Here is a 17,124-nt window from a genome sequence, read left to right on the forward strand (position 1 = left end):
AAACAACCGGAACGTCCTTCAGTGGGTGAATGGGTCAGCACACTCTGGTCCATCCATACAATGGAATACTACTCAGCGATAAAAAGGCACAAATAGAGGCAACAGCTTGGATGGATTGCAAGGGCATTGTGCTTCGTGAGTAAGGCCAAGCTCAAATGTTATATACTGTATGACTCTGTTTCTATTATTTTCTCAAAATGACAAAACTGTGGAGTTGGAGAACATATTACTGGTTGCCAAGGGACAATGACAGGGTTGGGGGAGGACTGGTGGACTGTAAGAGGGTAGCTCGAGGAAGTTCTTTTGTGGAGATGGAACAGCTCTGTATCTTCATCGTGATGATGGTTACACAAATCTACGGGCTGGATCAAATCACATAGTTACGTGCACATGCCCCCCCCCATCAGTGCATAGAAAACCTGATGAGAGGTAAAGATCTGTAGTATAGTTAACAGAAGTGAACCAATGTCCATTTGTTTGCTTTGATATTATACTCTAGTCATACAGAATATCGTCACTGGAGGAAGCTGGGCGAAGCGTTCGTGGGACTCTATGCACAATTTTTGTCACTTGTTTGTAAGCGCTTTCCCATATACCACCATCTCCAGCCCATCCCGGGTGTTCCAGTCACCTGGTCACAGGTCAGATTCTGCCATCCTGTCATGATGGTCACGACTGCGATTTAGGGAAGCCCCGCCTCCTGCACAGGTCCAGGGCAGCATTATCATTTGGCCTTGTCTTTGGTTGGCCTGGAGACTGGCAAAGCCAATGAAAGAAGAAGAATGGGAGGGGTGAAGAGGAGTGGAGGAGGGGAGAAGTGGTGGGCAGGTGAGGGGAGATAGGGGGCCTCAGAGACAGTGTTGATGAAAGGGCTGGATGTAGGACCCACCCTGGGCCCTGCGTCCTGCGGCAAACACCTCCCCTGTCTGCTCTGATGCCCCTTTGGCTGGTGCCTCACACTGAGGCTACACTGATGGTCTTAAAATGTGAATCTGATCATTCCCCTTTCCCCATGTACTCCATATACTCTTAAAATCCATCTTTGGCCTTCCCTTGTTTTTAAGACTAAACTCTTGAATGTGGTCAGCCTGCAAGGTCCTGTGTGCTGTGACCCCCATCTTCTTTCCAGCCTCATATCCCCCTTCATCCCCCTGCACTCCCTAGTGCCTTCTCATCCCCAGAGCTCAGTTCATGCTTTCCCAGGGAAAACCTTCCTCGACCTCCTGACTCTTACAAATACCCATTTCTACAGGCCTTTGTAGTGCCATATTTCTGTCCTCAGTAGCACTTGTCACTCTTGGAATTTTAAATCTGTTTTTGTGGCTATTTGACAAATAGCTCTCTTCCCTATTGGACTAAGGTTCCATGGCCTCTGTGCAGCATTGTGTCCTCGGTGCCTGGCGCACAGCAGTGCCTATCCATATTTGTGCAATGAGTGACTATCTTTGTTGCTTGTTTCTCTACACTTGAGGTTATTGACACCATTGGGTACTTGGCCCTTACTCTTGGGATGGTGGTGGTAGTGGCTGCTTAAATAGACCATGGTCTTAGCTTCTGACTTCCAGAAGCAATATGGCCCGAGCATTTCCAAAGGAACTAGTTCTTCTGGCCTCTAGGAAATGCACCTGGGCCAGGTTCAGTGGTGGGGCTAGCAGCCGATTTGAAGATGGCGTGCTGAAGGGCGCTCACAGGCTTCCGTGTTTGGTTGATGTTTGTGTTCTTTGTTTTTCTTTTTACCAGCTTCGACTTCATTACCTGCTGACAAGTTACTGCATAGCCTTAGAATGTGGGGGTCTCATGCTGTATGCAGTAATACAGAAATACATGTGCTCTGAGAGGAAAAAGCAGGCTATGCAATTGTATGCGTGGTATGATCTACAAATGACCGAGTCTTGTGTATAGGGAGAAAAATGCTAAAATGATAATAGTGGGGAGGGGGGAGGTTGTGTCTTTATTTCTAAGATTTGAAAAAATTTACTTAAAATTGAAAAATGTTTTGATCTGACTTGTTTACTTTTCCTCAGGGATTAAGGTGCATTCATCCTTCAGCTTCTTGTGATTGAAGTGGCTCCCAGGCGTGTATTACTTTCTCTATGTTGTTGTTTTTTAAATTCCTCTTGTCTTCCAAGTGAATATAAGATTAATGAAAGTGCCCAATGAGCTAGGGGAATTGATCTCTTGCTATGTAATTTGGTTTGAATTTTTATCAGATCTGTAGCTATCCAAGTGTGCACTGATCAAGCATCTTTATTTGATCACAAACTGGTCACTCAGAGCACTGGTTTTGGAGTCCGAGCTGAGCTCTCGGACTTTGGGGGAAGTTAATTAAGCTCTTTGAGCTTCACTCGTTCATCTGTCAAATGCTCATGGAGTGTTTACTGTGTTCTTTTTAAAAATTTTTATTTATTTGAGAGACAGAGAGAACATGAGCGGGGGTAGGGGCAGAGGGAGAGGGAGAAACAGGCTCTCTGTTGAGCAGGGAGCCCGATGCAGGGCTCGATCCCAGGACCCCGGGACCATGACCTGAGCTGAAGGCAGATGCTTCACCGATGGAGCCACCAGGTGCCCCTAAGCACTAGGGAATACATGGGTGAATAAGTCAGAAAAAAACCCTGCTCTCATGTGACTTACATCCTAGTCAGGTAGACGGACAGTAAGCTATAAACATAATAAATAAGTTATAGTATGTTGGAGGGAGAAAAAAGCAGGAGAAGAGTATATGAATGTCGGGGGCTCAATTGCAATTGATGGTAGGGAGGCCAGCAAAGGCCTCACTGAAAAGGTGACCTTTAAGTTAAGACTTGAGGCAGCGAGGAAGAGAGCCCTGTGTGTGTGTGTGGGGGGGGGGGATCTGGGGAAAGAGCTTTCAGGCAGAGGCAACAGCATGTGCAAAGGCCCTAAGGAGGGAAAATCTCTTGTGTTGAAGGAAGAACAGAGACCAGTGTGCTGGAAGGGAGAGAGCTAGGTGAGAGAGTCAGGAGATAGGCTTAGAGGTCACAGGTAGGGCTACTGTAAGACTTGGGACTCTGGGTGAGATGGGAAATAATCAGGAGAGCTCCGGGCAGTGGAGTTGATGTGAGCCAGGACACCGTAACTGGTTCCTTCTGTCTGCCCTGTGGAGAACAGACCACTAGGGGCAAGGGTGGAAGCAGGGAGCACAGGTCAGAGACCAGTACAGGAATTCAGGGGAGACCAGAGGGTTGGCAGTGGGAGCGGGGATAAGTGGTCAGATTCTGGATATTTATGAAAGTAGTACCACCAGGATTTACTAATCAGATTCTGGATATTTCTGATGGTAGCACCACCAGGATTTGCTGATCAGACTGGATGTGTGGTGAGAGAGAGGAGGTAGAGGTGACCCTAAGGTTTTTTTGCTGAGCACTGGGAAGCTTGTTAAGGATGTGGGTCTGGAGTTCAGGTGCCAGGTCCAGGCTACAGATAGGAATTTGGGAGTCCTTTGAAGCCCAGATGAGATGAGATCGCCTGGGGAGGGAGTATGGCCTGAGGAGGGAAAAGCCTTGAGCACCCCAGCATTGAGACTGACAGGGAATGGCCAAAAGGGGAGGAAAATAGCCAGGCAAGTGAATGTTCTGGAAGGCAAGGGGAGAAGTTTCAGGAGGGGGAGTGATCCCTGCTCATGGCGCACCAGCTGTGCAGCCTCAGAAGCTTCCTCCCCTCCCTGAAGCAGCAGCTCTTCATCTGTGAAAGGAGACAGTACTAATATCCTGGTAGAGTTTTTGTAAGAGCTAGAGTTATTTTATCGTGTGCCAGATACTGGGAGGCTCTGAGAACAGAAGGATGAATAAATAATAATGTACGTAGAGTCCAGCTACACATTATTAATATTATTACTAATAAGGATGAATACTTGGTATAAGGGGAGCTCATAGGAGAGGCTTTTTCCCTTTCCAGAATTAGTCCAGATATGGACATATAAATGAAAATTGCTAATATTCTTAACTGAAAAATATAACTCTTCTATTATGTTCATGCATCTAAGTACAGATTATCTCTAAGTTTTTTTTTTTATCTGATCAGTATTATTGGAGATCTTAAACCACATTGTGAGAATTAGAATTAAAAAAATTCGGTTCATACACCCACCAAATGTACACATTCTTCAGACTGATACATTCTGACATGAAAAAAAGGTTAGTGTCTCCAAAACCAGGAAGCACAATGTTCCAAGTTTACAGCACAGAGTAAATTTGATGTGTTGCATGAAATCTTCTTTATTCCAGGAAGCCTTAAGGAATGTGTGCCGTCTTCCTAAGTTTATTGAAGAATATGAAATGGACTCTTAACCCTAGAGAACACACTGTTGGTTACCAGAGGGGGGGTGGTGGGGGATGGGTGAGACTGGTGATGGGGATGAAGGAGGGCACCTGTCGTGATGAGTACTGGGTGAGGTACGGAAGTGTGGAATTACTGTATTGTACACCTGAAACTAATATGGCCCTGCATGTTAACTGGAATTTAAATAACAACTTTAAAAAAGAATATGAAATGGAATAAATGGTAGTCATTTGAAATTAAAGCGGTAATTTTGGAATAAAAGTTTTCATAGGTGAGACGATGGACTCTGAAAAACAAACCGAGTGTTCTAGAGGGGAGGGGGTGGGGGGATGGGTTAGCCTGGTGATGGGTATTGAGGGCACGTACTGAATGGAGCACTGGGTGTTATGCACAAACAATGAATCCTGGAACACTACATCAAAAACTAATGATGTAATGCATGGTGATTAACATAACAATAAAAAATTTTAAAAAAGTTTTCATAGGTGATCAAGTTGCAGGATAGCTAAACTTTTTAGATTTTCAACTCATCCATTCAACTTTTACTTGATGACATTTTTGGAATCATATTTTCAGTTACAGTATCATTAGATTTCTTTTTTAGGGGGAAGGTAGAGAAATACATGCAAACACATCAGTAGCATGGTAGCATTGAGAGGTGGATCTTCCTCCTTCCTTGTGGTGTAGGCAGTGTCCTGCAAGAAAGCCTGCTGCACCCTTGTCTCTCTGCCCAGGAATTGCAGTGTTTCTGCTGTGAGCCCGAACGTGCTCAGGTTGCTTGCTCTCAACCTGACTTCAGGGAGGCGCGCGGAGTTCAGGGCGGCGGCTGCAGACCCGGGCTCTGCTTCCCGGGATTCGGTGGGGCTTTGACCAGGAGTAGCGGTGCCCCATGATCCTAGAAGTGTGAGTCTCAGTTTATTAGCTCTGGGTCCCTGGGAAGTTAATTAATCCCTCTGGGTATCTGTTTGTTTCCTCTTATGAAGCAGGGAACAGTAGTGTCCCTCTTTGTTAGTGTACTAGGGAGGATGCATGAGCTCGTGAGTGTAGGGCAACGCAGAGTTGTGCTTGATGCATATTAATCAGTCAACAAGTATTTTTTTTTAAAGATTTTATTTATTTATTTGACAGAGAGAGACACAGCGAGAGAGGGAACACAAGCAGGAGGAGTGGGAGAGGGAGAAGCAGGCTTCCCGCTGAGCAGGGAGCCCGATGCGGGGCTCGATCCCAGGACCTGGGATCATGACCTGAGCTGAAGGCAGACGCTTAACGACTGAGCCACCCAGGTGCCCCAATCAGTCAACAAATATTAACTATTAACATTAAGTATTGAGCCACTCTGAGAGACTGGGAAAATATGGAGGTATGGTGTTTGTCAGTTGGGTGCTCTGGGCAGTGGGAGCTGAGATGGAGGTAGGAGGGCAGGAGGTGTATTTGTGGAGGGGCGCTAACACCCTTGGGAGATGAAAGGGCAGGAAGCGGGCCCCAGGGAGCCTCAGGCTGCCATCCTAGCCAGCCTGACAAGGAGCTTCTGAGCAAACGCTGCCTGACAGAGGAGCCTGGTATGGGCAGGCCCTAGCAACCAACCCCCCCGCCCCTCCTCCCCAGTAGGGCCTGGCCAGGGCTGCCCGGGAGGAGTGTCCTCTGGGCTGGAAAGCAAGCTGGGGTGGAGCCTGAAGGCACCAGGGCTGCCCGGGAGGGACATGTGGGCAGTACACCTCCAGGGGCTGCCCAGGAGACATTTTGTTTCACTGTGGTTTCTTAACTCACAAGGGGATTCGAAATAATGTATTTCCTACCACCACCCCCCCCAGCTCAGAGGTAAATCTCACCATCTCTCTGCCACTGAGGATGATTAGACAAGAGATCTTGAGGAATGTTCAGGGAAAGTGGAGGTAAAAATATGAATGTCTCTAGTGTGTGGTCACAACACACATGAACACAAAAGCCACACACACACACACACACACACACACACACAGATACACACACACACAGGTACACACACGCATTTAGCTATCTGTGGAATGAGGTGCACAAGGTCAGCCCATTTTAGCTCTTTGCTGCCTGTTTTGCTTGTCATGAAGGAAAGAGTGTTTCATTTGTTGTCATACTTCCTCTGGGACCACCAGGTTTTTCTCAAGAGAACCAACAAAGTTGCTATCCTGTGTCTGGGAGTCTGGGTGAAAAACAGTGGGCTTGCCTCGTTTGTAAGCGGTGAGGCTGTCCAAGGCAAACCACATCCTGCCCAGGCTTTCTTGAGGCAGGTGGTCCCAGATGGAGGCCCAGAGCGAGGAGCCGTGGGAACCGGGCTCTCGTCACAGGCCTGGGGCAGCCATGGGGGGGAGCGCTCGGGCCCCACTCAGTTCCGGGGCCGTGTGGGGGACGCTCCGGCTGCCTCTTACAGTGGACCTTTCTCTTCTAAGGAAGCAGCACAGCTCTTCAGCAGCCGTGGTGAAGCTCTTGGGGATGAGATTTTCCTGTCTGTAAAATGAGACCGTGGTCGAGATCTGAGAGAACTAGTACCAGTAGAGCAGGGCCAGCTTCAAACCAAAAAAGGGACTGTTTTTGCACATCATGGAAGAAAAAAATAGATTAAAATTGCCTTTAAAATATTTACTATAGATGTGTATTTTAGTCATGATTATAATAAACCATAATTGGCATTGACTTAAGTGTTAAAACGTGAATATATTCTTAGCAAGGCTGTGCATGTTTCCACAGTATCTCGTTGTCTGCAATGTGATGCCAGATGCTCAAGCCTTCGGTCACACGGGGCTTGCTTTCTGACCACATGCAATTCACGGCAAAGAAACCAGTGAAGACACGATGTCCAAATGAATAGGTTGACAGATTATGGGCAAAAGATACATTATAACTGTTTAAACCCACAAGCGTTATCAAGTTAAAACTGCTAAAACTGTAGTCACACTGGAAGAGTGGGGCCTTCAGGGGTGCAGATGGAAAAGGAGTCAGGTTTACTGCTGTCATTCTGTAACTGCTATTTAACAGCTTGGCTTATATTCACAGTTCAATCTTTAGCTGTTTCTCTCAGCTGCAAAATCATGAGTGTGTGCACAACCTTTTTCTCTACAAAATCTTGAAACTGCAATAATTGCCAGCTATTCTGTGTTAAACGAATAATTATGACATTGGGTTCTGGTGGCACATGATATGAACTTGGATACACATTTGAATATGGAACGTGTCAGGTTCACGTGGTTTCAAATATTGAGAAATCACTTCTTTGTGCTTATTGATATTTTTTCATGGTCTGCACTGTTATTTGGTTCAAAAGATCACATGACAGATGATCTCTCTGGTACATATAATCCATGTAATTATAGTGAGGGTTTCTTCTGCCAGTGGTGGTTAAAAAACCCATACACCTTGGGGCGCCTGGGTGGCGCAGTCGGTTAAGCATCCAACTCTTGGTTTCGGCTCAGGTCGTGATCTCGGGGGCGTGGGATCGAGCCCCGTGTCAGGCTCTGTGCTCAGCACAGTGCCTGCTTAAGACTCTCTCTCCCTCTGCCCCTCCCCGCCACGCATGTGCTCTCTCTCTCTCTCAAATAAATAAACCTTTAAAAAAAATCCATACAGCTTACTTCTTTTTTAGCCTCTGATGTTTTTTATTCAATTTTACTCTTGCTTTTATTTAAAAACTTGAGTTTGAGTGGTTTCCATTAACAGATATCTTAAGATGACAATCCAGTCTAGAATGCTGCCAACTTGAAGCTGAACACAGCCCCCAGCCCTCGAGCTGGATATGAAATCTAATTTCAGGCCTGGTGCAATGCAGGGAGGTAGGTGGTTTGTAAACAGCCCTTGTGACAGCAGAGCACAGCTGACAAGCACTGGTTCTGAGGCGGGGGTGTGGGGGGGTGTTTTCTCGCTGTCTGACTGGTTGCCCTGATCGTAGTTCTACCTGTGGTGCATCTGACAGAGCCACACGGGGTAATTAAAACTACAGGTCCATCATTGGTGGGGTCATCCCTTTGTGGTCCCGTTACAAACTAAGGCCTGTCTTCATTTGTTATAATGAAAGGCAAAGGACAATTCATCCACTTTACTAAAAACTATATCCTTTTTCCCCCTCTTAACCGAAATGTACATGTGAATATTAAAGCATACAAAGAATCAAAAGTCACTCTCTTTGTTAATGAAACCTACTGTAGGGCCAGTCTTGGCCTGTGGCATGCATTTGCCATTCCCAGACTGCGTGCTCACTCAAGTTCCTCTCCGCCCTGTGACCCATCGCTGTGTCTGTCATGATGGCCAAGATTGGTAGGTTATTCATGTCTACCCATTTTTTTTCCCCAGAGGGGCTAGAATGGTCTTACGTACAGAGAAGGAACATGTTAAATATTCATCTGGTTTAATTGAATGTAATATACAATCCTTAAGATTAATCTGAAGTTTTGGAGTCATTAATGGTTCATTTTTTTCATAGCATAGAATTTATTTGCTATTATCTAAGATAGTGAATTATTTAAGTAAAAAGGGAAAGTTCTTTCCATGAGATGGATCTCAGCAAGCTGTTGCTGCTTTCATTTACATATGATTACTGATGATATTAAATTAGGAATGTGGGTAAGAGGAGGAGTGGCAGTCTGAAGATTTGAAAGGTTAGGTTACTAGGTGTTGCATAGCACGTTGCAGCCTGGGATCTGACACTTGCTGAATGACCCATGGTCCACCGGGGTGTGCATCAGTGACTTCAAATTTCCATGAATATTAATAAAAATGGTTGGATATCAGTTTAAAGGACAATGAATCAATTAACATGTAATAACATCATATACTTTTATTTATAAACGTGCACAAATAACTTGTTCTCTTTGAGGACATTAATTCTTCTACCTTAGTTTCTTCTGTCACTTCTTCAGCACTGAAATTTAATGGTGTACTGAGGTGATTTATATTTTTTTAGAACAGTTTCTGAAGTGTTGCCCAAAATACCAGGTTTGGTTTTTTTTTTTTTTTTTTTACACAATTCAGGTGATCTCTGTAAATTATTGAACAAGAATCAAGAGCTGTATACATATGTCAGCCTATTTATATTATAGTACTATTTTCCACCACGGCCACCCACACCTTGATTTTATATTTTGAAATGTTACTGAACTATTAAAATATAGAAGAGCTTGAGAATATCAACATCTACCTACCCACCACCTATTTTATCAAATGTTACCATTTTGTCATACTTCTGAGTCTTTAAAAATCAATAAATAGACTTCCAGTTTCAGCTCAGAGATGTAGAGAGCTGCAAAGATGTGCCTCCTACGCTTACAAGAAAAAATCTGGACAGATTGGAAATTGACAGAGAGCTGAGTTTGCAGAGTGAACAGCCATTTAAAACTCTGGAGAGAGGCACTTTCTGAGACATAAGGCCTGAGCATTTGTTCACCAGAGGCAGAAGCCACCAGACACCACAGAAGTAGGTAGAAAGATCAAGCTAAAAATTTGACAAATGGCTGGAGGCTGTATGTGGGCTAGCTTGAGAGTGTGAAGCTCTTGGGGGCAGCAGAGGAGTAGGAAGGTGTCCTATCCTTTTGCAGGCTTTTCCTCCAGGAATGCCACTTGGCTCTCACAGGGAAGACTGGGGAAAATCTGAAGAAAACTCCTGAAGCAGGCTGGAGGTGCTGGCTCAGAAGCCACTGAGAAATCCACTCAGACTTTTTTCCCTTAAGGAACAAAAGGCTTATTCTGCAGCAGGAAGGGTGGGGTCTGAGGGCACTGGTGAAATACCATTGCAGCTGGGGGAAAAATTCCATCCGGCCCAGCGCCCCCACCTCACCTAAGAAAAGTCTTAATCTTCTGGGAGAAGGGCCTCAAAGCTATAGACTGAGAACACTGGAGGATACCCAGTGCAGCTGGGGGAAGGGGGTGGGGGAGCTCTATTCCTGGAGGAGGGACAGAAGCACTTGTGGAGGCTAACTGCCAGATACAGGCCCGCTGTGCACTCCAAAGATGGAGTCTTGGAATATTTGCAATCCTCCCCACCCCGCCATAGCAGGCTATCAAGCCTCTAGGAATAACAACAGTGGATCATAGCGGGGAGAACTGCAAGAGACAGACTCTCTCTGGGGAACAACACAAAGGGAAGCCCCAGAGCCAAGGGGCGGGGCAAAGAAGATCCCTAGAGGAATTTGAAGTTTCTCATGTCTGTAGGAACAACAAACCTCAACATGGCCCAACCTCTGACTAGATTAACATAAATCCCCGCACATAAGGTCTCATTTACCTCAGTATCTACTGCCCTATACAAAATGTCTGGCTTTCAACCAAAAATCACAAGACATGCCAAAAGGCAAGAAAAAGCATTCTGAAGAGACAAAACAGTCATCAGAACCTGACACACATATGACAGAGCCATTGGAACTATCAAACTATATATATATATACACGTACATTACCTACCTTAACCCCACTGAGTACCCTTTATGTGCCAGGGGCCATTTTAAGAATGGGCTTAACAAGGTCTGTACTCTGAGTGTACATTCTAATAGAGGAGAGAGAGCATAACTGCAGACAAGCAAAAAAAAAAAAATAATTACAGATAGTGAAATATGCAGCAAAAAAATATAAGAGGGGAAAAGGATAGTGATTGGTGCAGTGTGGGGGCTGTTTCAGCCAAGGTCATCAGAAAAGGCCTCTTGGGGGAGGTGAGATTGTAGCTCATACCTGAATGATTAGGAGGCTCCTGCCATTACTAAGAGCCATCTAAGTAGAGAACAGCAAGTGCAAAGGCCCTGAGGCATGAACAAGCTTGGACCCCCCCCCCCAGTATAATATTAGTGCTCTGGAAGGTAACAGTGTTATGAGAATGTTGCTGATGAGAGCAACCCCTGCAGCTGTGTCACTGTCAAGGCGGACCTAGGGAGGAAGTAGTGGGTGGGTTCTCTCCTGCTCACATTCTTTTTCTTTAAACATGTACAGAAATTACTCTTCTTTCCCCTCATTTTGGAGGGCCAGGAGACTCTGTAATACCTTTCTTGTAAGCATTTCGGGACCTGGCACAGAGTGAAAAGGAACATGAATTTGCTATTGTGAGTTAAGGCCTCATTATTTATATAGTAGAAGTGTATTATTTATTCTTCTTCATAATTGTAGAGAATGTGCATTAACTCCACTAATCCTCACCCTCACCCCCCACCCTGGGTAGTGATTATTCGCTATTACAGATGGAAAAACTAAGACAGTTTGAAGATTGCAGATCTATTAAAGGTTAACCTTGGTATTTGAACCCCAGTAGCCTTTGTGTGATTGCATTGTAAAAACTGAAAGGATGGGTATTCTTTTTTTTTTAAGATTTTTATTTGTTTATTTAACAGAGATAGAGAGCACAAGTAGACAGAGCAGCAGGCAGAGGGAGAGGGAGAAGCAGACTCCCCACTGAGCAGGGAGCCCGATGCGGGGCTCGACCCCAGGACCCTGGGATCATGAACTGAGCCGAAGGCAGACGCTTAACCGACTGAGCCGCCCAGGTGCCCCAAGGATGGGTATTCTTAAAGGATAGAGACTGATGAAAGCAAAATGAATACAGTTGTTTAATTCTTATGTTAACTCAGTTGACGTTAAAAGCATTGGCTGGCAAAACTGCCTAGGGAAATGGGCTTAATAAGTACATGGTGAACCATCTATCATTTGTTCATTTGCTATGAGTGCTTCAAAACTGATGAAAATGAGTAGTTTAAATAGTTTAACATCCCAGTTCCCTCTGCTGTCTTACTACTACATATGTAACTATATAATATTAATACTGTGAAGGCAATATTGTCTGGCACTTGTCTACTGAGAACATTCTGGAAATCAGCATTTGTGATCTCAATAACTGTTACTATAACTGGTATCAGTCTACTGTTTTGTAGACTGCATCTTTCACCTGTTCAAATGCTTTTTATTTTTTCTATAATAATGCTTATTGTTTGAGAATAAATAAATCATAATAAAAATAAACCTTAAGGGGCACCTGGGTGGCTCAGTCAGTTCAGGGTCTGACTCTTGATTTCAGCTTGGGTCATGATCTCAGGGTCATGAGATCGAGCCCCGAGTCAGGGTTCATGCTGGGCGTGGTGCATGCTTAAGATTCTCTCTCTCCCTCTCCCTTTGCCCCCCCACTCACATGCACTCTTTCTCTCTCAAAAAAATTAAAAATAAACCTTAGTAAGTACACATTTGGAGAGGGAGAACTTTGCATTGGATGAAGAGGATGATTATATCCATTGGTTTCTGTTTTTTGCCATTAGAGGAAAGGACTTTCCCATGAACATTTCTCTTGACACATGAAAAGTTGCTGGTGTTCAGTAATGAAGCATTTATTGAAGGAAATGTAATCTGGGTGGAGTTTTCTCTGACCAGTAATAATAATTGAGCATCTACTGTGTGCATAGTTCTTTATCTGTACCATTCATGTGGTATGACATCCTGGGTGAGAAAAACAGCAAACTTTTATACAACACTTCCCATGGACCAGAGAAGGTAAGTAACCTGCCCAGAGGAGCACAGCTAGTCAGTGCTAGACCTGGATTTGAGCCTGTTGGTTCAGAGTTCAAGTGCTCGCTCACTCCTAATTGTACTAGGGTACAGGATACCTGGGTGGCCTTGGCTATATTAAAATAACAACAAACCAAACTGTAATTAGCATGAGGGGGTACCCAAATCTGTCAGGTTCTCAGAAACTGCTGAGAATCTTCACTGAGCTTTGTGTTAGGCTTCTGTGAGTTTTTTTTTTTTTTAGAGATTTTATTTATTTATTTATTGAGAGAGAGAGAGTGTGTGTGTGTGCACAAGCAGGGGGAGGGGCAGAGGGAGAGGGAGAGAGAGGATCTCAAGCCGACTCTGGGTGAAGCCCCAGAGCCCGACTAGGGGCTCGATCTCACAACCCCGAGATCAGGACCTGAGCCGAAATCAAGAGTCAGGTGCTTAAACAACTGAGCCACCCAGGCGCCCTGAGTTTTGTGTTTTTTTTTTTTTAATATGCAACCACCAAGACTTTTTTTTTTTTAAGATTTTATTTATTTATTTGAGAGAGAGAGAGCACATGAGAGGGGGGGAGGGTCAGAGGGAGAAGCAGACTCCCTGCTGAGCAGGGAGCCCGATGCGGGACTCAGTCCTGGGACTCCAGGATCATCACCTGAGCCGAAGGCAGTCGCTTAACCAACTGAGCCACCCAGGCGCCCCACCAAGACTTTTTTTAATATGGAGCCCCGTTCAATTGGGACCCCCACTTCCTATGAAAGCCTTATGATGGTACTTGAAGAAGGGAAATAAGCATATAAATTTTTAAAAAGTTTCTTCAAGTATATTGATTTTTAAGAATGGGTGCAATTAGTAGTTCTTATTAGTTCCAAGAACTATTTAGCCTGGAATGCTTTGGTTCCACGTAAAGCACTTTAGTATCAGAGCCTTTGCAGGTTCTGCTGCTTTGGCAGGACTATGGGAGTCCAATGCGGCGGGGGGCTTTAAGTATGCGCAGTACTGCGAGTGTTGATGCTGCCGGCACAAATGGAAAAGTGCATGGCTTTAATTGAAAAAACAGGCTGTGTCTAGTCTTTGACTCCCTTTATATTTAATCTGACTACTCATAGTTTCTGGGAGGGTGGGGAGGGGGGGAGCAGGATTTGGCCCTGTTGTTGTTCGTCAGTAAGATCCTGAAAAATTTTGCAGTGTGAATTCTGATGGTGACCTCCCACTGCTTCTTCTCCCTTTTGTGAAGGCGAAACAAAACACTACCTAGGAGATTCTGAAGCCAGATGGTGGTGTAGCCCAGACTTCTTAAACACTAACAGTGCCCTGTTGGGGGAGATGGTGTTGGGGGGGGCGGGAGTAGGGGTGTGTGTGAGGGGAGAGCCTGTTAAAATGAAGATTTGGATTCAGGGTGTCTGGGCTGGGGGCCGGTGTGTGGTGGCGGGGGACTGAGACTGCAGGTCTAACAAGCCCTCAGGGGAGGCTTACTTTTAGTAGCCGGGGTGTAGCGGGCCCTTCTGTCCCCAGCCCTGTCTCAAGGCTGTGTTGATCATCTGAATCACCTGGGGGAGTTTGAACACATAGCTTCCCAGCGCACAACAGACTGAGTGAACTAGAGTCACTAGGGCTGAGGTTACACAGATATTTGGGTGGGGGGAGTTACTGACCTGGTTTGATAATAAATCTGTCAGCTTTGTCTTTTTTTGGCGGAGGGGTGTGTGTGTGAGTAATTACAGCTTTGAAAACTTCACTGTAGGAGTCAAATTGAGATGTTTAAAGACAAACTTTCTGACATCCTAAGAACTTCCTGTTTGACCTAAACTCCATGAGAAATCTTGACAGCCACTCCCCTTGGAAGGGAACTGGCCAGCTCTTGATGATTGTGTCCAGACTGGCTGAAATCAGAGAGTGCAGAGAAGAGAGAGAGAGAGAGGACTTAATGGTTAGTTTGCTGACCTGCTTCGCATTAGATAATGTCTGTGGAGGCTCCCGGAGTGCATCCAGGGGAGCCGGGGCCCAAATATGGAAAAGAGGAGCCATGACGATGAGGTAGGAGTTGAAATTACCATCGCGATTGTTTAAAGCGTTATTTCAGCACTTTCCCACACGCCTGGGTCTGGGGTTTCATTTCTTGCCCTGCTCCGAGGGCCGGACAAGGTGGGGGGCTTTGAGGGTCACCCCTTTCACAGTATGACTTTTTCTTTCTTTTTTTTTTTTTTTAAAGATTTTATTTATTTATTTGAGAGAGAATGAGATAGAGAGAGAGCATGAGAGGGGGGAGGGTCAGAGGGAGAAGCAGACTCCCTGCTGAGCAGGGAGCCCGATGCGGGACTCGATCCCAGGATCCTGGGATCATGACCTGAGCCGAAGGCAGTCGCTTAACCAACTGAGCCACCCAGGCGCCCACAGTATGACTTTTTCTCTTTTTGATAACTGAGACTCTCTAGCAACTGAATTTTTAACATTTCTGAAATCTTATTATTAGTCTTTTCCCGAGATCATGTAGGAAGGTAAGACACCAGGGGGAGATGATCTTCCCAGTGTTCTACGATCTATTGGGTCCCTTTTAAAAAAGTCCCTTTCTTTAAGACCAAGTGTTTTCCATGATTGCTGCATTTATAATTTTCTTTTCCCCAGCTCCTAACCTTGTCTGAGGGTTAAAAAAAAATAAGGGAAATGCCATGATCAGGGAAAAAAAAAAGTTGAGTGTGGGAGAGCCAGAGGCAGGTTCCAAGTGACCTGGCTCTGACCCACACCTGCTTTCCTACAGTGACTTCAGGCCCAGCAAGGGACACGGGTGCCCACGACGTGTGGCCCGAACCCTGTGAGAAACCCCTGAGCCCCAACCGTGCTGAGCGTCTTGTTTCTCTCTGCTCGAACCCTCCCTGCTGCAAGGCAAGGTTCTAGGACATAGCCTGGTGGGTGAGACAGACCCAGAAACCCACTTTTCTAACCCATTGTGGTGTGCATCTAGTATGCCAAAGGACCCCAAAGGGAGGGGACCTTAGAGCCTGGGGCAGGAGAAGAAGGACCAGATCAGGTGAAGAGGATGGTGAGAGTGACCGAGGAAGTGTGAACAGAAGCCTGGAGGGGGAAGCAGTTTGAGAGGTATCTGGAAGGAAGCCTTGCCAGGGAGTAAAATGGGAAGTGGAGGTGGGGGGTGGGGGGTATGCGAGGTCGGGAGGTGACAGGTACCTTGTGTACCTTTGTAAGGAATTTGGACCCTAGAGGTGATCAGGAAGCATCAAAGGAACGATTTTAAGCAGAGGCACGTTGCCGTCAGATGTGGATAGAGGAAGACTTTCTTTTACAGGTAGATTTCTCCTGAATGAGCATCTGCCCCCATGTAGCTTATTTTAAAAATAGCTTTATTGAGATCTAACTTGCATACCGTACAATTCACCCACTTCAAGTGTCCCATTCGATGGTTTTTAGCATATTAAAGAGTTGTGTAACTATCACCATGATCCGATTTTCATACGCATCCTTCGCGCCCCAGAGAAACCTTGTGCCCATTTGCGGTCACTCCCCACTTCCAAGCCCAGCTGCAGGCAACCAACTACTCATCTTCGTAATTTCTCCTTTTTCTTTAACATTAAGGGGAATGTCTTCTGTGAGTGTATTCACTTCAAGGAGTCTCTTTGCCAAATTACAAACTCTTGCTCTTGACTTCGCAGCTATTGCTCAGCCCGTTCCTGTCAGCAGTGGTGTTTGCTGTCTCACCTAATGGGCAGGCTGCAGGGTGGGTGGACCCCAAGGGCAGTGTGTTCATCTGCTCAGGGTGACATCAGAGACCCGTGTGCTTCTCGTCTCTCCTGCACGGTCGTCCTGCCAGTAGCTCTGGCCCAGGGCTGGCTTCTCTGTGGTTGTCAGGCAGCCGTAGAATAGCATGGCCTGGCAGTGGGCCACTCTGCTTCCTTGCTCACAGCTCGCATGTAGGAGGAGTCCCTGCTTGTGTGAGCTTAGTTCCTGTTGCCCACCCTGAACCGACGAGTGCCTTAGAATTAATGAGTCTGCCCCTCTGCAGCTGGAGGGGGCTCTTTGGGGGACAGGTGGCTCCCTGTGAGCAACTACTAGTTGACTCCACTAGAAGGGAGCCACCTCTGCTGGGCCGGCTCTGTGAAAAGCATCATCAACTCAGCTCTCACCAATTCAGGAGTTCATCCTAATTTGGTCAGGGGGTGCCCTCAAGTTTACCTTTGGACAATGTAATATTGTGGGCGATAGTGGGAATGGTGGTAACATGAACCTATGTGGGAAATAAATGATTTAAGTCGCATTAGAAAAACCTGTTTGCTTTGGGATCGGAATGTTTAAATACATGACTAGTAGTAAATGCTAGAAAATTGTTCTTATCTA

General features: G+C 45.7%; 1 protein-coding gene across 8 annotated transcripts in view; it reads left to right on the forward strand.

Annotated features, from left to right (window-relative positions):
* SH3KBP1 (SH3 domain containing kinase binding protein 1) overlaps nucleotides 1–17,124 on the forward strand; it is a 328,530-nt gene that overhangs the window by 68,811 nt on the left and 242,595 nt on the right. The window contains exon 1 of one of the 8 annotated variants that reach the window (XM_078064417.1): nucleotides 14,796–14,814. The exons of the other annotated variants lie outside the window; for them this stretch is intronic. The gene's annotated coding sequence lies outside the window, so the exon portion shown is untranslated. Of the gene's footprint in view, nucleotides 1–14,795; nucleotides 14,815–17,124 lie in introns of those variants that run through there. 8 annotated transcript variants of the gene reach the window in all.

This window comes from Halichoerus grypus, chromosome X (assembly GCF_964656455.1).
Source record: "Halichoerus grypus chromosome X, mHalGry1.hap1.1, whole genome shotgun sequence".
Lineage (NCBI taxonomy): Eukaryota > Metazoa > Chordata > Mammalia > Carnivora > Phocidae > Halichoerus > Halichoerus grypus.